We start from the raw sequence: 22,012 nt of genomic DNA on the forward strand, positions 1-22,012 counted from the left end.
AATGATGCAAGTAACAGTATTCAACATGACGGCATGAACTGTGTGCACCGCGAGCTCCAGAGCCCAACTGACTTAGTTCATGTCGTGGAAACCAGAGGGTGCTACCGTGACCTTGGGTGGTGACACAAGATCGTCCGCTCTCTCTGGATCGGCCCACTAGTGTCCTACCGCTTACATCACACACATTCGGCTGTCACCTCTATACACGCGCCGGACATAGTCTTCCGTAAATATTCTAACTAAACTAACACTCACATCACGCATCTAACGTATTAATTACCTAAGTACTTAATACCATTTAAACTTTAATCATATACAATAAGTCAATTTACAATTTCAATATTCAGTGATCAAATGAGAAGTTCCACATTTTCCCACTAGCAGCACGGTGTTCATTCACGACCTAGAACATCCCAGCCCTAGAACCCTGCACTCCTATTGGCTACTACATAAGTTACGTGATTCGACTTCATAGAACCTAGGACTTGGAATCAATTTTCACCAAAGCACGCCCACCTGGACTCGGAATCAAATAGTTTAACTATCCACCATGATCCTCAACCCAGCACCACACCCCCTTATCGACCCATGTTGGTGGGATAACATGTACTAATGTGCACTAACATGGACAAATCTGTACTAACGTGCACAGCACATGACGTCATCCAAGATGGTGGGGCGAAATAGCGGAAAAACAGATCTGTCTCTATTTTACAGGTGGTGTCTCCACCACGAGATTTACCGTCCAACTGACATAGCACACATTACTGTCATCAGATCGTACTGTCATCCCTCCTATGACCTAGTCCCATATTGCGGTCTGTAGGGGGGAGAATTATGCTAAAATTACCCAGGCTGCGCTACGTTGCTCGGGAGAGTAAGGATGAGTCCACTCTTTTTACTTTAGAACATTTTATTTAGAGATCGAAGATATTTATCACACTGACGCAAAACACTCTCCATTTTGTCCTTGTGCTCACAATGCACACTCTACAGACACGCAGACAACTCCTAATTTACGCAAATAATTTAATTACAGACATTCACACTCATCCTAAATAATTCAGCACAGCTATGTCTAGACACGTTCAGTACTCGTAAACTGTCCACATAACTGATAGCGCAGCCTACACACCTGCTCGCAAAATAATTCAAACAATGCCCGCAAGCTCCCTCCTCCAACCCCTATCCATTAGAGCGCACAGACAGCTCCAACGACGTGGCACAGCCGTCAACTGTCAAACCACACACACCGGAACATATGTGACGTGTTCGGCTGAGCTTGCCCGTCACAGCATGGCTCAAGCCGCATCTTCCGGCTAAATGTCCGCGTAGTGGCTCACCATGCAACAACGCTCCCAATCTTATTCTTACGTCGCATTACTTTGTAAAAAAAAAAGATAATAGCCAACTCGACCTCTCTGGAATTGTTTATTCTCCCAGAAATAGTTAACGCTAGCTCTCTATATGTCCCAGCTTGTATGCACGGAAATTTCTACTCTAACAGAACCTCCTTATGAAAATAACATCGAATGCACTCATCCCAGCTCTCCTAACGTCTTTCCCCTCCAGATTTCAACATACGCAAACGTTCCCTCTGCTATGTACAGCCCCTATATCCCTGCACAAACAATGGAGCTTTCTGATTTGCTCTTATCGTATTTACACACAGAATTACTGATGCAGCCAGTATCGAAGCACCATCCACCTATTCTTTCTGGTGCTTTCAGCCGTTATATTACACAGATCGCTAAATTACATTCACAGTTAAACCCGCAAAACTGTCTCCCCATTATCAAATACAAACCAGAATCACAAGAATACTGCAAGCCAGGAACATATTTACCACTGTAACTACAATGAAATATTGCTATTCCTGCTACAGTATGACACTAATAAATGTACATGTATTCTCTCCTCTTGACGACTGTACTTCAATATTTATAGGGAATATAATGTTCCACTTAAAAATTCTCACTCATACCCTCGTCGTTATCAACCTGCTCAATCTATACGTCCCTCACGATAGGACACACAGTCATCCTCTCTAGTTATGCCATACTATCTTTACAATGCAATATATACACAGTTTACACAGTGTAAGCCAGAGAAACTTTACAATACAATATAGACACATTTTAGACAAACAATGTAGTTATCTTTTATATCTGTACAGCACCCGAAAAAATTTTGTCTAGCGATCATCAAATACATACCAGACTCCCAAGAATATCGGAGCGTGAAACCGATCACCATCCCAGCAATATATCACCGAGTACATTGTCGATCTAGTAAACATACAGTTCACATCCCCCATCATACAAAATCACCCCTTTACATCACCGAACCAAAGTCACTCTCAGAACTGTTCTACAAATTCGCGATAGTTTCCCCTCGACACAAATGAGTTACTGTCTCTGCTTGCTTGCCTGCTCGCTTTTCTATGCAAATCTCGAGACTCGAGGATTACAAGAACACACCTATTTTCGCCATAAAATTATACCATTTTCGCTATACTTCTCGACATCAAGTACACAGCAGTAGCCTCCCGACAGCTAACGCAACATAATTCCCGACATATAGACTCGAAATCACATCTCTCTAAACACGAGACTTTAGCTACGGGGAGCATCCTCTAGACCACTGAGTAACTAGAAACAAACATATGAAAAATCATATTTCGAACCGGGAATACCGATCTCGCTGATCTAACATACTCCAAATCATCCATATAATTTACAAGCCAACTAAGGTCCTTCCCATGTCTAGAGAACGGGCAAACGTATCTTTCACACACCACATTCGATCTTCTCTCAACTAAATAATGACACGAAATGTGCACAAACAGACAACAGAACAACAATTTACATGGGCGGGAATAACACTCCATTGCAATCATACCATCTACTCAAAGTTCCACTTAATCACGAAAGCCGCCCAACACATAATAAGTATTAGTTCGCTATCTGGCCGTTTAGACAAGGGCAAAGTTAACTCATACATTCCTACAATCCAACAGCCTCTACATTCGCTCAGATGCTGCTGTTAAGAGGAAACGTGAATCATTACCATCACAGACTTTTCATACATGGATTCATTCCAGAAAACCGGTCGCATATATCTTTATCATTATACTGACAATTAAATATTACGATCGCGCTCTCAATTGAACAGCATTCGACAATGAGCGAAGTATCGGAAATACACCCTCTTGTCGGCAGTGGCTCTGGAAATAGCTGTATCTTCCTTACAATTGGACATACATGGTTTACACCATGCGATGTCTAGTTTTCTGTGAGAGGCCGTGTATCAGGGCGTCTTAATGTTAGTTTAGAACATGAGACAGGCATCGAACTCGTGGCAGAAAAACGAAATGTTTGGCGTTGTACAAAAGCGTGTTAGAAAACAGTGTTTGAGAAAACTAAACAGGACCAGAGGGAGCATGTCATACGATAACTCGCCTAGAGCATAGGTGATCAAATTTTAAAGTGGCCTCGGCGGTGTCTGCATATTTAATAGAATAGTGTCATACATACAGTAGCAGTAGCTGTTTGAGGTGGGAGCCGGTGAGGATGGGGTTATAAGGCTCGGAATGTTTGGATGGCTGCACGCTACGCCGATGTGGGAAGTATTGTGAAATCTGTTTCCCCCCGCTGGAGGCCGACCTCAGCTATACGCCATTGCGCCCGCATCGGTGCCTTGGTGACTTCTAATTCATATGAGCTTGTATAGTTCGTAATTTTTATCTGTTGGGCTGATTGATTTGATTGGACGTGTATCTGTAGTACTTGTATCTAGTTTGGGGACGCACCACATTGCATGCATTTCCACCGAATGGTCAAAACACGGTCCAGTTGCAGTAATTCAGGTCGTTTTGTTTCTACAGAGGTTGCTGAAGGTGGTGGATTTGTCATTCTCCAAGTTCTGCTCAGCCCAGACTTAGGTTGGAACGATCACATGCGCGAAGCTGTAGAAATAGGATTAGTTGCACGACGTGTAGGGGGTGACTAAAACCACGCTGAAATTGTACTGTAGAAGCTAGGTTCGGGAAAGGTGACTTGTTTCGAGATATGAGAGTGCGACAAATATGACTGAGTAGTGGTTGTAATCCGATGCAGGTATGTGTTTGAATGGAGAGAGATGATTCCAAATGAGTGACATCTTTTCGAACATATAGCGTAACACTAGAGATCTGAGAAGCTAGTGTACATTTTTCTTCCGACGACCTCAGTCATCACATCATCTACTACTACTGTTTGTGTTCCTTCTCAATCAGTCATCGCCTATCAGTCGGTGGATATATTGTGGAAACTCTGATATGATGTCGAGACAGAGCGCGTAACAAATACTAAAGAATTATCTATTTGAGAGGGGTAGGGGGGTGGGGGGTGAGGGTGTCGCAAATACCGCGTACATACCACCTTCCTTAGCCAAATCACTTTCAAAGTTCAGTGATCTTATCCCTAGGCTGCATCGTTGGCTGATAATACGTATTCCTACGATCACCGTCACGGTATTTTTCCAGAAAAAAACACATCATTCAGAGGTAATGTCGTACCTCGATTCGTAAAGCGGGATAGATTTTAATATAGATACTTGTGTGCACCTATAGAATCATGACTTATTGTGACAGTAACATGCGCTAGTTGTTGGGATCGGTTTTCTCTTTAACATCTCGCCGATTACGTGTCTCTTTCTAGGACACAGTGGTAGGACTCGAAAGAAGAATTTAAGAGACATGCATGCCCGTCGCTGATTTTCGACCAGTATTATTTGGTATGGTAGGCAACCAGTTACTGACGAACTAATATACTTAGTAGTATTGGTGGGTGCGTGATTTGTTCGCATTTGAGTATCAGGTTTATAAAGTATGTGTGTTTGTGGAAAGGAGATGACTATGCCCTCTTGTAGGGAAGGTAAGGATTTGATTTGGAGAACTGTGATAGCAATTGGGGAAGTATGTCCTGTTGTAAGGAAGGTACAGCTATTTTCAGAGCCACTGCCGACAAGAGGGCGTGTTTCCGATACTTCGCCCATTGTCGAATGCAGTTCAATTGAGAGCACGATCGTAATATTTAATTGTCAGTATAATGATAAAGATATATGCGACCGGTTTTCTAGAATGAATACGTGTATGGAAAGTCTGTGGTGGTAATGATTCACGTTTCCTGTTAACAGCAGCATCTGTGCGAATTTAGAGGCCTGTTGGATTGTAGGAATGTATATGGGTTAACTTTGCCCTTGTCTAGACGGCCAGATAGCGAACTAGTACTTATTATGTGTAGGGCGGCTTTCGTGATCAAGTGGAACTTTGAGAAGCTGGTATGATTGCGGTGGAGTGTTATTCCCGCCCATGTAAATTGTTGTTCGTTTGACTATTTGTGCACATTTCGCGTCTTTATTTAGTTGAGAGAAGATCGAATGTGGTGTGTGGGAGATACGTTTGTCCGTTCTCTAGACATGGGAAGGACCTTAGTTGGCTTGTAAATTATGTGGATGATTTGGAGTATGTTAGACCAGCGAGATCGGTATTCGCGGTTCGAAATATGATATTTCATATGTTTGTTTCTCCACGTAGCTAAAGTTTCATGTCTTAGCGAAATGATTTCGAGTCTATATGTCGGGAATTATTTTGCGCTAGCTATCGGCAAACTCCTGTGTACTTGATATCGAGAAGTGTAGCGAAAATGGTATAATATTATGGCGAAAATAGGTGTGTTCTTGTAATCCCCGAGAACCGAGCGAGGTGGCGCAGTGGTTAGCACACTGGACTCGCATTCGGGAGGACGACGGTTCAATCCCGTCTCCGGCCATCCTGATTTAGGTTTTCCGTGATTTCCCTAAATCGCTTGAGGCAAATGGTGGGATGGTACCTTTGAAAGGGCACGGCCGATTTCCTTCCCCATCCTTCCCTCACCCGAGCTTGCGCTCCGTCTCTAATGACCTCGTTGTCGACGGGACGTTAAACACTAATCTCCTCTTCCTCCTCCTCCTCTAATCCCCGAGTCTCGAGATTTGCATAGAAAAGCCGGCAGACAAGGATGGAGAAACAGTAACTCGTTTGAGTCGAGGGGAAACTATCGCCAATCTGTAGAACAGTTCTGAGAGTGACCTTGGTTCGCTGATGTAAAAGGAGTGATTTTGTATGATGGGGGATGTGAACTGTATGTTTACTAGATCGACAAGGTACTCGGTGATATATTGCTGGGATGGTGATCGGTTTCATCCCCAATATTCTTGCGAGTCTGGTATGTATTTGATGATCTGTAGGCAAAATGTTTTTGGGTGCTGTACAGATATAAAAGATAATTGTACTGTTTGTCTAAAATGATTATATATTGTATTGTAAAGTTTCTCTGGCTTACACTGTGTAAACTGTGTATATATTGCATTGTAAAGATAGTATGGCATAACTAGAGAGGATGACTGTGTGTCCTATCGTGAGGGACGTATAGATTGAGCAGGTTGATAACGACGAGGGTATGAGTGAGAATTTTTAAGTGGAACATTATATTCCCTATAAATACGAAGTACAGTCGTCAAGAGGAGGGATTACATGTACATTGATTGGTGTCAGACTGTAGCAGGAATAGTAACATTTCATTGTAATTACAGTGGTAAATATGTTCCTGGCTTTCAGCATTCTTGTGAGTCTGGCATGTATTTGATAATGGGTAGACAGTTTTGCGAGTTTAACTGTGAATGCAATTTAGCGATCTGGGTAAAATAACGGCTGAAGCACCGGAAAGTATAGGTGGATGGTGCTTCGATACTGGCTGCATCAGTAATTCGGCGTGTAGATTCGATAAGAGCAAATCAGAATGCTCCTTCATTTGTACTGGGATATAGGGGTCTGTACATAGCGGAGGGAACGTTTGCGTATGTTGAAATCTGCAGGGGAAACACGTTAGGAGCGCTAGGATGAGTGCATTCGATGTTATTTTCGTAAGGAGGTTGTGTTAGAGTAGGAATTTCCGTGCATACAAGCTGGGACATATAGAAAGCTAGCGTTACTATTTCTCGGAGAATATACAATTCTGGAGAGGTCGAGCTGGCTATTATCTTTTTTTTACAAAGTAATGTGAAGTAAGAATAAGATTGGGAGCGTTGTTACATGGCGAGCCACTACGCGGACATTTCGCCGGAAGATGCGGCTTGAGCCATGCTGTGACGGGCAAGCTCAGCTGAACACGTCACATATGTTCCGGTGTGTGTGGTTTGACAGTTGACGGCTGTGCCACGTCGTTGGAGCTGTCTGTGCGCTCTAATGGATAGGGGTTGGAGGAGGGAGCTTGCGGGCATTGTTTGAATTATTTTGCGAGCAGGTGTGTAGCCTGCGCTATCAGTTATGTGGACAGTTTACGAGTACTGAACGTGTCTAGACATAGCTGTGCTGAATTATTTAGGATGAGTGTGAATGTCTGTAATTAAATTATTTGCGTAAATTAGGAGTTGTCTGCGTCTCTGCAGAGTGTGCATTGTGAGCCCAAGGACAAAATGGAGAGTGTTTTGCGTCAGTGTGATAAATATATTCGATCTCTAAATAAAATGTTCTAAAGTAAAAAGAGTGGACTCATCCTTACTCTCCCGAGCAACGTAGCGCAGCCTGGGTAATTTTAGCATAATTCTCCCCCCTACAGACCGCAATATGGAACTAGGTCATAGGAGGGATGACAGTACTATCTGATGACAGTAATGTGTACTATGTTAGTTGGACAGTAAATCTCGTGGTGGAGACACCACCTGTAAAATGAAGACAGATAAGTTTTCCTGCCATTTCGCCCCACCATCTTGGATGACGTCATATGCTGTGCACGTCAGTAGAGGTTAGTCCATGTTAGTGCACATTAGTACATGTTATGGTCGGTAAGGGGGGCGTGGTGCTGGATTGAGGATCGTGGTGGAGAGATTAACTATTTGATTCCGAGTCCAGGTGGGTGTGGTATTGGTGAAAATTGATTCCAAGTCCTAGGTTCTGTGAAGTCGAATTACGTGACTTATGCAGTAGCCAATAGGAGTGCAGCGTCGTTCTAGGGGTGGGGTGTGCTAGGTCGTGAATGAACACTGTGCTGATAGTGGGAAAATGTGGAACTTGTCATTTGGTATTTCAATATTGAAATTGTAAATTGACTTATTGGATATGATTAAAATTTAAATGGAATTAAGTACTTAGGTAATTAATACGTTAGATGCGTGATGTGAGTGTTAGTTTAGTTAGAATATTTACGGAAGACTATGTCCGGCGCGTGTATGGAGGTGGCGGCCGACGGTGTGTGACGTAAGCAGTCGGACGCTCGTGAGCCGGTTGCAGGGCGTGAGAGAGAGCGGACGATCTTGTGTCATCCCCCGACATCACCGCAGCACCCTCCCGTGGCCACGATATGAACTAAGTCAGTTGGGCTCTGGAGCTCGCAGTGAACACAGTGGGTGCCGTCATGTTGCTTCATGATCTGACGTCAGGAGAGCGCCCTCTGGTGGCACCGATATGAACTAAACCAGTTGGAGACCAGCCCAGTGGAGAACACAAGTGCTTGAAATTGGTTAAGTAAGAAAGACAAGTACTTTTTCCCGCCATTTTCTTTGCTTAGTTGAGATAACCGGGGTGTGATGCATTAACATATTGGAATTTGAACTTCACGCCGTTTGTCTGCGCGAGAGGGGCGTGGCACTTTCCCGCCAAAATTCAAACTTCCCGCCAAAATCCGCCATCTTGACTGATGTCATCGCCGCCATCTTGGATGACGTCATCGCAGCCATCTTGGATAATGGTACTTTGGAATAGAACCATCCTAGCCCAGTACTGTGGGGGAGGGCTTTGGATATCGAAAAGAAGCAAAGACGGGTGCTTTACACATGTAGTGAGGCGGGAGCTGCTGTTTGAAATGTGGCGCCGGCTGCTCGTGCCACTTGACGTCACCCGATCCCGCGGGGAGCCGCAGCTGCTCTGAACTGTCCAACTTACCTACTATGCACACGTCGTTTTGACTGTCTCTGGTTGGTGACAGACGATGCAGTCGTGCTTCTATAAGCGGAAAACTGTGCCAATCCCAGCAGTCAGTTACTTTTACTCCAGATGACTATGGGAGAGACAGCCATCGAAAGCTCGAGATTTTTTTTAATTGACGCAGCTAAAACCTAGAAGATTTTATACAAGCAAACAACACAGACGATCATATACGAACGCAAAGCATAGGGGAGCTGCCCCTACCAGTCTGTGTAGTACGTAAAGCAACAGAAAACGAACTAGTACTATTAGAAGACAGTACTATAAGCTGAGTGCTATGGGGTACCATCGATTGTCGAAATTTTTTATTGTTCTTTCATCCCCCTACGCCCCACATTGGCTGCCAGTCATACAGTCAACCTGTACTTCATCAAACTGACTATAAAAGCTAAATGGTAAGAAGAAACAAGAACCAGAGAAGTGAAATACTTACAATGAATTCAAAAATTTTAAAGGTCAAAATAAGAACGTAAGTTTTATATATACAAGAGACATGACTTCCTGCTCTTTTGGTTAAAGTCATTTGAAACATTGATGCCAAGCTCTGCCCCAGGAAACGGGGTACGTTTTGAAGGGGAAAAGGCTGGTCTGTGAGGAGAGTAGAAATGTGTTGGTATTTGGATGGAGGACTGGTGCATAGTATTTATGGGGCATGAGTGGCTGTTGTGACATAAGACGGAGTGAAGTTGAGGGGGATATTGCTGAGACTAAAATCTGATTAGAAATTGGGGGTAGGGAGAAAAGGATGATGGTGATAAAAAAAGGGGAAAAGAAAATACGGGAAAAGGAGGGAGATAGGGCCCTAATTAGGTTGAATGGGTGGAGTGGATTTACAGACTGTAGAATGGGTAAATGTCAGGTTGGAGTTCATCATCTTGGAGGGGGAGATGGTTCAAAATAATCTGTGAGGGTTTGTCGAGTATGTGCAAGTGTGGGGTTGATGGAATGTATTGGTAAAGGTGCTGCAGCATACAAGGAATGGGAAGTATAGACGAAACTAAAGGATTATTGGACTCGAGTTTGCAGGTGGTGTAGGTTATTTGGAGGTGTTCATGGTGAGTGAGCAGAGGTGAGAATGTGATCTGTCGGTAAAGGATCCTTGTGGGGTAACGTAAATGCATGTGGGAAATGAAGAAGTTTGCATAGCATTCAAGGATCTGTAGGGACCTATAAGACTTGGGTGAGGCTGAGATCAATGCAATATTTGCATAGCAAAGGACTGGTTGGATCAAGGTTTTGTATATGTGGAGGACAGTGGAGGGATGCAGTCCCCAAGTCCACTCAGTTAGCAGAGTAGTTTTAATCTATTGTGGACTTCTGTTGGTTGGTTATTAAGTGAGGTATTCACATTAGCTGCTAGTCAATGGCCAGGCCACGATATTTTAATATATTAGTTGGTTGAATAGTATGATCATAAATGGTAAGGTAGAAGTCATGCAGGTGTAAGGTGTGGGTGGTGCATCCAGTAATTTTTGCCTGGGTTTTGGAAGGGTTTACCTTGAAGAGCCATTGGTTACAACAAGAGGTAAACTGGCTGAGGTGGATTTGGAGGGATCATTGAGATTTCTGGGGTGTTGGATAGAGAGTAAGGAAAGCAGTGTCATCAGCATACTGAAGAAGGTGGGCTGGAGGAAGTATTTTGGGCATATTGCCAGTGTAGAGGAGGTAAAACAGAGAATAAAGGAGGGAGCCTTGGAGCACAGCTGTAGTGGGATGGAAAGAGCAGGGCTTTGGTGTTGTTAACAGTGACAAACGATGAGTGGCTGATGAGGAAGGATGGAATAAGACATACATAATTAATTGGAATCGTGTAAGTCTGGAGTTTGGAGAGGAATAGTGGATTTACTGGTGTTGAGCTAGTGGTATAGGAACTGGGTGAGTTGCAGGAGCTCGTCATCAGAGGAGAAGGTGGGGCAGGAGGTAGACTGGTTAATGGGAAGGAGGTCCTCTTGGTTCATATGTTGATGGATGTGTTTAGAGAGGATGGATTCAGAGACGTTGCTAAGCACTGAGGTGGGGCATATAGGGCTGTAGGAAGAGATATCAGTAGGAGGATTGTGCAGTTTCAGGATAAATAAGATTTTGGAGGTTTTCCACAGCTGAGGGTAGTAACGTAAGGAGAGGTTAGTGATATAAAAGGTGAACACAAAGGAGAAAGGTCATTCTTTAAGGTTTCGATAGTTAGTGCAAGTGGAGCCAGGAGATGTGTTGTGTTTTATGTTAAGTACTTGTTTAATGTCATGCGCTTTGACTGGGGTGTTTAATTCTGTTTTTGGTATGTTGTCCAAGTACTGGAATTTGGGAGCCAGGGGTGGAGCAGCGGTGTTTTTGAGTTCATGGATGGGAGAACTGGGGAAAATCAAAACGAGTGTCATCAGGGACTGAGAAGACATCAGAGAGATAGGATGCAAAATGGTTAGCTTTGCTCAGGTTTTCAGGAAAGGGATCGTTGTTTTGGAGGAGCAGGTAATTAGGGATGGAATGACAGCCAGTAAGTCAGTTGAATGCTTTCCAGTAGGTGAAAGAGTTAATGGGGAGAGTAGCATTGAATCTTTTCTGGTGTTTTTTTTGTCACTTTTTAAATTCCTGGTGTGACTCTGCATTTACTGGTGGTAAATGAGTGAATCCCATTCACGAGATCATAGGAAGGAGTGGCATAAGCCTTGGGATTCCCCGAGAAGGAGCAGGGGTTGTGGGAGGAAAGTGGAACGATGAGGATGTATAGCCTTGGTAGGGGTACTGGCGGCTACAGTACCCAACAAGGTCTGCTGCAGGAAGGACGTGGCATGGGGATTCGTCAGGTTGCTGAAATCTGAAGGGGTGGCTTCCAATCTGTGTATCTACGGATTCCTGATAGGCATTCTACTTGGCATGTGAGTAATTGTGGGTAAGTTTTAGACAGAGCCTAGGATCAGGTGCATGGTGAATAGAACAGGTAGATGGTCACTTCCAATTGGATCGAGGACTTCTGCAATTAGAAAGTCAAGGAGGCTGGCAGATGCTAGTATGATATCTAGGGTGGTGTTGCTTTCAGGACAGGTGGGTGTAGGATGAGATGATGTCCCAATGATCCCTCCCAATCCATGTCAATCAGTTTATCTCCTTATGTAATAAATGGCTCTTCAAGATCAATCTTTCAAGAACCTTGGCAATAATTACAGGACACACCATCTACTCCTTCCATCTCCATGACATCTATATCACAATTTATGGCCATCCTATCCTGTTAACTAAGACTCTAAAATAGCTTGGACTAACCATTGACTGGCAGCTAATATGGAAACCTCAGCTACTAACCATCCAACAGAAAGCCAACAATAGACTAAAATTACTGACTGGCGAAACTTGGGGATCGCACCCGTCCACTGTCCAGCACACTTACAAAATCTTGATCTGAATCATCCTTTGCTATTTAAATGCTGCCTGGATCTCCCCCACTCCCACGTAATTTCTATAAATATCTCCAAATCCTGGAAAATCATATAGTCCACCTCTCATTCCGCATCTATTTATCTTCCCCCATAAAGTACTTTTACCAACTCATCAAATTCCCACCTCTTCTCACTCACATTGAACACCTCCAAATAACCTACTCCATCTGGGACCGAGCAAGATGGCGCAGTGGTTAGCACATTGGACTCACATTCGGGAGGACGATGGTTCAATCCTGCGTCCAGCCATCATCATTTAGGTTTTCCATGATTTCCCTAAATCGCTCCAGGCAAATGCCGGGATGGTTCCTTCGAAAGGGCACGGCCGACTTCCTTCCCCTTCCTTCCTTAATCCGATGAGACTGATGATCTCGCTGTTTGGTCTCTTCCCCCAAGCAACCACACCCAACCCATCCCAACCCATCTGGAAACTTGACTCCAACGATCCTACCCTTTCTCACATAATTTCCAATCCTCACATGCTGTTGCACCTTTAGTAGCACATCCCACCAATCCCAAATCTACACAATCCACATATTCTTCTAAAGGTACTTCAATCATCTCCCACTCCCAGATCATGAACTAAATCCTGATACTCACCCATCCTATTAGCTTTCAATCCACCCCAACCATTCGACACCATCAGGGCTCCCTCTTCCTCCCTTCCTTGTATTTTCTTACCACCCCCCCCCCCCCCCCCATTTTCATACCTGCCTTCCTTTCCCTCCCCTCCTTTCCCATCAAATTTTAGCCTCACCAGTACCCCCTCTACTCTAGCCCCTCTTCTATCCCAACAACCATTCCTCCCCCATTGATACTATGCACCAGACCTCCATCATTAAACCACCGAATTCCTACCCTCCTCACTGACCAACTTTCTCCCCTTCAACAAAAGACACTCAGTTTTAGTGCCAGGAAAGTGCTTCCTTCAATTATCAGTGTTCGGCATCATGTTTTAAATGTGTCCTTACTTTTTATTTTATCTTTTATTATTACTGTTTTTAACTAAAAGTGCAGGAAGTCATTCATATCTTGTTTTTTTCTTCTCAGTTACTTTTATTGCCATGTGGCTGAGGAATGGGTCGACTATACCGCTGACAGTCCACTCTCTGTCCCACATGGGATGAGGGGGATGAGAAAACAAAAACGAAAAAAGAATTTCGACGATCATCAGTCCCCCTAGAACTTAGATTTACTGAAATCTAACTAAGCTGAGGACATCACACACATCCATGCCTAGTCGTAGTTTCGTTTGATGCTGTTTAGACCGTCACATAGACTGGTAGGGGTAGTCCCATACGCTTCGCGTCCATACATGTTCGTCTGAGCAGTTTAATGTACCTTCGAGACTCTTCTTTGTGTGTGTGTGTGTGTGTGTGTGTATGTGTGTGCGTTCATCGTCACTCCATTTGTGCCTCATCGTCACTGTCTCTGTCTCCATCCCGCCTCCGTTTCGTCGGTGCTCTGCCCTGCCGCCATCACCGCCGCTGCCATCGTTGCTGCTGCTGCCACTGCTGCCGCTACCGCCGCCATCGCCAAATAGACTGTCCTCATCGGCCCCCCCACGCCTTTACTGCCGCTGGGGCAACCATCCGCCAACTGGTAACTACACCATCACCATGCTTTCTCACACCTGTATCACTGTTTACGTGCAGTGCAACAGTAAACCAACCATTACCATGACTAAAGGTATCATTATTAATAAAACTAAAATTAAAATTACAGCTTGCAAATACACAAGGACCATCAACAATAGAGACAGAGGCAACGCCTTTTTGTTTATTTTTTTGTGACACCCACACCAGTGCCACTCATCATTTCTATGCTAATTATGTTCTTGAAAACATTAGCACAATGACGTGCATGACGATGACGCCCGTAGTGTTACATTGCTAAGTAGCTCGTTAAATGCAGTTTACAGTGCAACAGGCCTATGCCCCCACCCAGCCCTGTTCTCTCCAGGAACGCCATCCTCAGTAACACCCCCTTCAGATCCAAGACCTCCAGGACAAGGATCAGCATCATCAGGAACAGTACCAACACCCAATTTGCCACCACACATCGATTCACCTATGCCATCACCACTGACTCAACCAGATGTTTCTACAACAGGTTCCCTTACTGTGGTGCCCTCTGGTCCAAACCCCTGTTGCCCCCAGTTGTGTCCACCACTACCTCAATGCTTACACCCATCAGGAAGTCATCAAAATGCCTCAGCGCTGACATTGAGACCACACCGATTCAAAAAATTCCCCAGAGCAAACAGAAAGTCCAAATGTTATGGACTGCCAGGCCATCCCATCTGAAACCACCTCTATAGATCTTCAAATCTTCCTCCTCTACTGTCCTGACCCCCAACTTCCTCAAGTCTGAAATCATCCTCCTTGAAATCCAAAAATATATCTCTTCCTTGTCCACCACTCAGATCATCCCTAGAAAAGACTCAGTCCTGATCAAATCCCCAGATCCAGAATTCCACACCAAACTCCTCCAAAAAGTCGCCCATGTCACTTTTGGTCCCTATGCAAAACTTACCCCTTCCCACAACCACCCAGACCAAGCAACCACAACCTCCTCACTGTCCCCCCAAACTCACCACCATCATCAAAGAGGTCAACCCAGATATCACAGTAGAGGAAATGGAGTCTGAGCTCATCTTCCATCCTCATCTAGAAGTTTGGAAAGCACACTGCATTTGTGGTGACTCCAGCCCAACCTTCAAAGTTCTCATTTTTACTGGATCCCCATCCATAATCGACCACCTTCTTCACCACAGGGCCATGATCTTTAAGTGATGATACATCATTGAACCATAGAAACCCTGTCTTCAATCCTACTGCTGCCAAAGATACCTAATGTATAATAGCCACCCAACCACCACTGTCCTAACCTTGCTTCCCCTCCCTCATGTAATACCTATAACCTGCCCACACGACCTTTTCTTCCAAGTACAAGGCTCAACCTCAACCTTCCAAACCTGAGCTGATACTTCTCATCAAACCTATTGACAACCGCCTACACCCCAACAACTCCCTCTGCCCACTTTCTACAGCTGAGGATATCCATTTTATGATCACAGTTCTTCAAAACAGCCAGCCTGTTTGGAAACCACACCCCCCCACAACAAATTTCCCTTGCTGCCCACGCTGCCTTCCGCCTCAACACACGAGCCATCTATTCTCACAGTTAGGTTCACTTTAATTTCACCCATCTAAATAACCTAGTTTAAACCCACTTGCTACCCTTGTGTTGCCATATCATCAGATTTACCTCAATGTTTAGCAAGGTTTTTGGGTCAATCCTATTCCAGTATCCATAAACAAGTACAACAATTACTCATTCCTGTCCTGTGGCTTCCATCCCAGTTCCTCCTCCAACGACCAACTCCTGTACCTCATCTCCTATCCCAGCAGATCAACAACTGCAAATCCGCCATTTTTATCTCTGTTGATCTTGCAAAGCGTATGGCCGTTATAGCTTTCCACCTTCCTCTTTAAGCTTCAGACTTACTTGTTTCCCATAAATGTCTTACACCCCAGTGCAGTTATGCCCCTAGCATCTGTCTTTTTTCTTGTCCTATATGTCCTCTAGACTGCCAATGTGCCAATTTGCCTCACCCAGTTCATCTCTTCCAGTATACCAATGACAGTGCCTTTCTCACCCTGTGCCCTACCTCCAGATATCCAAATGGTCCCTCCAGCTCCATCTCAATCTGTTCGCCTCCTGGAGTAACCAATGGCTCCTCAAAATCAACACTACCATATGCAGGCAATAATTACAGGCTGAACCACCTGCAGCTTCCACCCCCAGAACTTTTATGATACCATTTATGCTAACTAACAAACTAAATTACGTCAGACTAACACTTGATCACCCACTAACTTGGAAGCCCCATCTACTAACTGTTCAACAGACAGTCCACAATAGACTAAAATTACTAAAACTACTAACCAGTCGAACATGGGGTTGCATCTTTCCACGATCCTCCACATCTACAAATCCCTGATGTGATCCGTCCGCTGCTATGCAAATGTGGCTTGGACTTACACTCCTCCCTCCTTTTATCATACCCTCCATATCCTTGAACACCAAGCCTTTCGGATCCATTTAGATTCCCCCACCATAATCCTGTACCAACTTATAAAATTCCTTGCCCGAGTCTTCCATTCTGGACACCTCAAAAATTGCTACATTACTTGTAAATTCGACATTACCCACAAGATAGTTTCCCCCTGCTCACTGATCACGATACTCTGCCATACCTCTACCATCACATTCCCAAGTAATACACTTCCACAGACTCAACTTCCTCTCCCAACTAAACTTTAATCGTCTTCCCTTAACCAACCATGAAATCCGACCTGATATATACCCATCCTACCAGATCAAGAAGAAGTCACTCCTCGTCGCCTTGTTAGGGCTCCTTTCCTCTGCACTCCTCTCCTTCCCCCCCCCCCCCCCCTCTCCCCGTACGTCATAAGACTTTTCCCGGATCTCCATCCATCTTCACTCTTCGTATCCCACAAAACACCCTCTTGTGCACATCCCAACTGCTTGACTGCTACATTCCCATGATACCCCTATCCCTGGCAATCTACATCCACTCATCACTTCACTTGTCAATGCCTCTATCTTAATCAGTCAGTAGATCGGCTATTTACCTTTTAACTTATCCAACTACCTATATGTCTGTTATATTATGTGAAACATTCATTTGACTTTTCATCTGTGTCAATATTTTAATTAATCAGCAAATCAGCGCTTTATATTTTAACTTATTCAACTAACGATCAATCTTTAAAAATTGTTACTATAATATGGCTGAAGAGCGGTGACTTGTATGCGCTGACAGTCACTCCACGCCCATATGGGGCGAGGGAGCGATTTTAGACGTTGTAACGCTTCGAATGGCCTAAAGCCGAAATCTAGATAGTGAAAAAAGCACATTATATTCAGTAACGTGATGGACCTATCTTTTCAAAAAGTTTGTTAATATGTTTATCCAGAAAGCTCACTGGGAAACTTTTAGTTACCTTCTTCATAGAACACACTAGTCGCATTGTATTGCTGCACTTTGTATGTTTCCGGAACCAGGTGATATTTTGACCCCAAAGCCGTGGCAGTGAAACGATTTATATGTGTTCCATTCGGTTTTGTGGAATAAGTGTAATAAGACGGTTGGAGAAGTGACAGGAATGGCAGAAAGAAGCTATCACAAATGGTTCAAATGGCTCTGAGCACTATGGGACTTAACATCTGAGATCATCAGTCCCCCTAGAACTTAGATTTACTGAAATCTAACTAAGCTGAGGACATCACACACATCCATGCCCAAGGCAGTATTCGAACCTGCGACCGTAGCGGTCGCCCGGTTCCAGACTGAAGCGCCTAGAACCACTCGGCCACAGTGGCCTGCAAGTTGTCACACATCAGTGTGGGTGTGACCACACTGTGAATGAAGTTTGCCGATTTGTGTGTATAACGCCAAATTCCCATCGTGTCTAGAAGGAATGATGCACCACTCGTAGATATGTCACACAGTGTAAGAGCAATGGTAAAAAAAAGTCCCTAGAGACAGAGATCAGGGACAAGAGTCGCACCTTTTCAGTGACAATAGGTTTCAAACCTGACAGGGGTACATGCAGGTCAATCTCAGCTAGCTTCTGGGTTCACATTGCGAAGGGTACTGTATGGAATGGGCATTTAGAGTCGTGTACCTATCAAAAGGCCGTAGACTACAGCGTCATATAAAGCCGCAGGTCTTCAGTGTCCCAAACATTACAGAAAGTGCACAGTGCTGACTGAAGGCGTGTAGTGCTATCTGATGAGTCACGTTTTTACCTTTTTTCAATTGACCCAGAGTGTAAAATACACTGACGGCCCAATAAGGCGTTTATCTGTAGCGTGTGCAAGGTTGAATTCAGTCTGCAAGTGGTTCTGTGATAATTTTGGGGTGTTTTTCATATCATGATTTTGGCCCATTCATTCAGGTTAGCATGAACATGAACTGCGATGTTTATTTCAACATTCTCGGTAAGAAATTTTGCGCCTCCGTTTACATCTACATGATGAGCATGTTGTGGGCACGCTCACCTCACAAGTTGGCAAAAATCTTATTCACAAAACTGCATGCATAAGTTCTCGTTTTTGCGAACACTCAGACACCAGTTAGTGCTTTGTCGGTGTTGCTAAATGATCCGATTTTAATATTCTAAACAATCTGCGATAATTACAGAATCTGAAGAATCGAATTAAAACTAGTGCCACAATTAGGACTTGAACCCAGGTCTCCTGCTTACTAGGCAGGTGTGTTAGCCATTACAGCATCATAGCAGTATAAATAACAAACCTACATGAAATACCCTAGTCCATTGCCCTCCCTAACACGGCCTTTAGTTCATGCCTTCTGCCTATTTCCCCTTCTTACATATAGAAAATATCTGGGACTAGCAGGAACAGTGGGTGGAATGGAAGTATCAATATCCACGCAATTTGGTAGCTCTATGGGACCAAATCAATATGTGACCTCAGTTTAGATCATTATTGCGGTATCATAGATTGATACCATCCCCACCGACGTATCACAGTCGGCAACAGCAACGTACGTTTCCAACAGACGCCGACAGCAGTCGCACGGGGACGCAGCGGATCCAATGATGCGCGCACACTCAGCCACGCATTCATCAACTCTGACTAGGAGCGCCCTTTGCCACCGCCATATAGGGTGGCCGGCAGCAGCTACACGTCCAGTTGCAGTCGCAGTCTTGGACAGTCCTTAGTCAGCCTTCGACAGTTCGCTTGTGCATTAGGGGAGCCACATGTTACACAACGCTCTTTAGTTTGCTTCTAAAATAGCTGAATTTCTGTTTGTTCTTCTGTAAAGTTTCTTCACAACGCTTGGAGAAAGCCATAAGTTAAATAAAACTTCTCTTCACTGTATTTACGTGTTCGCTAATCATTTCTGTCCCTGTCCAGCTTCCCCATGATGACAGCTGTTGAAGAACTCCACAGCCCACCTCTCCTTACCATTGTGTACGAAGTAGTACACAAAAATTATCTCATGGGAGTGATTAAATTTTTGTCCAATGTGGGATTAAAAGTTCTATGATTTACTCATTAACTCTAAAAAAAATTTAAGCTTTTAATCTTATTAATAGCATTTACCAGGTTTGCTTTCTTATAATTCTAGGAACAGCCAGCGCCGGTCTCTGTAGCAACGCGAATCCTCCGGATTCGATTTGGGCGGGTAGGGTAGGAACGGAAAAGAAATTTCCTGCATAGACAATTTCCGGACTGAGGCCGCCCGTCGACAGTTCCGGCAACGTCGCAGGCAAGAAATCGCGTTACCACCCCACCGCTGCACCGGCAATCCGCTCGAGGCATTTCTTCAGCCCACCTTTCATAAGGGCAGCGCTTTACCACTGTCACGGCACTCCTGCCGCCCACTTCGCAGCTTCAACTGCTTTAGTATCACTCTCGAATACATCACTCTAGTAAGTGAAACTAAAATTCTGCTACAAATAAATTATCGCTATTAGACAGGCTAGAAAATCTGCCATGTTGTAGATGAGGAGGCAAGGATGATACCTTGCTTACGTGCTCTGCGAATCATTATACAACGTGTGACCAAAAACCTTTAATCGTAAGTTCGAACTTCACAAAATAAGGATGAGGTGTGGATAACAGGTGCATCAGGGGATTCGAGTGAAATGGCGTGGCAACCGGAAATTGACTCCAAAGCTCAAGTATGCAGGACAATACGATTCTCGTCGGAAAAATGTCTAAATTGCACACAGTTTCGCCGTGAAATTCTGGCGTGTCCAACAGTATAGTGAAATGGTGCCACAAATTTGACCAGGGCCAAAGAGACGTGCGCGATGCTGATCCGCCATACAGTTCAGACCTTGTACCACATGATTTCCATCTTTTTGCCAAGGTAAAAAAACATATGGAGGGAAAGATATTTTCCAGTGACGAGGGCGTTCACACAGCGGTTCTCGAATTATTCTGCTACCAAGGACCAGATTTCGATCGCCGAGGAACTCAACGACTGGCAGAACGTTCCGATTGGTGTTCACAAAGACTTGATATTCTTCAAAATGATTCAAATGGCTCTGAGCACTATGGGACTTAACATCTGTGGTCATCAGTCCCCTAGAACTTAGAACTACTTAAACCTAACGAACCTAAGGACATCACACACATCCATGCCTGAGGCAGGATTCGAACCTGCGACCATAGCGGTCACGTGGGTCCACACTGAAGCCCCTAGAACAGTAGGGCCACACCGGCTGGCTTTGATGTTGTAAAATGTAAACTTTCACTCCCGGAAATGCCACAGTTAATAAAATATTCCAGACTATTATGTGGTGGTCGAATAGATTTCACCTTAAAACCCAACGTTTCCTCTCCATCTGCGGAGGACATATTCAGCGGGGATCGTAGCTACTCTGAATGTCCGATTCACACCCTGGCTCGCTATTGACTACAGGAATATTCTGCTTCCACCCAGTGGCGTGACGTCACATGTTTTGAATCCGCGAGGTCGATAACGGCCAATTGCGCTCCCTCATTCAAAACATGTGACGTCACGCCACTGCGCGGAAGTACGTGGAAGCGGAATTGCTGTAGTCAGTAGCGAGCCAGAGTGTGAATCGGACATTGAAAGTAGCTACGATACCTCTTGATAATGTCCTCCGCAGATGGGGACGAAACATTGGGTTTTAAGGTGAAATCCATTCGACCATGGCGTAATAGCCCGGGACATTTTATTAACAGAGACTTTGTGGCTACGTCTAAAAATAGTATCATCTAGCTGTGTTACTTTGAAGAGTAGTGCAGCATTCAATGAATATTACTTAGCCTGCCATGACAATGTGCAACTTATCAATGTTTCTTGTTAGTGCTCCTTTTTGTGATTACGTGTGCGAAGTCTTTAGAGATTCTTGTAAGCTTAAATTAATGTTTGCCATCTCCACGGGAGCTACATCTCGGGACTGAAGGGTATTTGTTGATTTAATGCAGAAAATGGTTCTTGCAAATTCCGAAGTATGTTTTCGTCTCAAGTGTCTGTGAGTTCAGATTTATTAGCATATCTGTCAAAACTAACTCGCAAATGTTAGCATTAGCGGTGACATTGCTTGGTACGTAGTAACAAATTACATGAATCACATTACATAGGTCACTAACGTCCCTGCGGTTGGGATGAAGTAAAAAATAATGTGCATTTTATTTCAGGCCAGTGTAACAGAATAACTTAGCTATGCGAAATTTTGTAGTATTAAAATGATAATATCGCTATTACTAGCACTATAGCCCGATGCATTAATTTTTTGGAGTCCCTATGAAGACACTCATGAACGACTTACAAGAACTTGCCGGACATCAGTCTTACCTACGAGCCATGTAATTTTTTCCGGGCAGTTATACAGGGCGTTTCAAAAAGAAAGAGCAGATTTCAAACATTTATTTCTCAAAAACTACAAATGATAGAAACACAATTCAAACGTTTCTTGTCAGAGAAAGGTTCAAAGTTTTTCAATGGTCCGCGCAGAAGTTCCATGCAAATCCGCAGTGG

This window comes from Schistocerca americana, chromosome X, assembly GCF_021461395.2.
Source record: "Schistocerca americana isolate TAMUIC-IGC-003095 chromosome X, iqSchAmer2.1, whole genome shotgun sequence".
In the NCBI taxonomy this organism is placed as follows: Eukaryota; Metazoa; Arthropoda; class Insecta; order Orthoptera; family Acrididae; genus Schistocerca; species Schistocerca americana.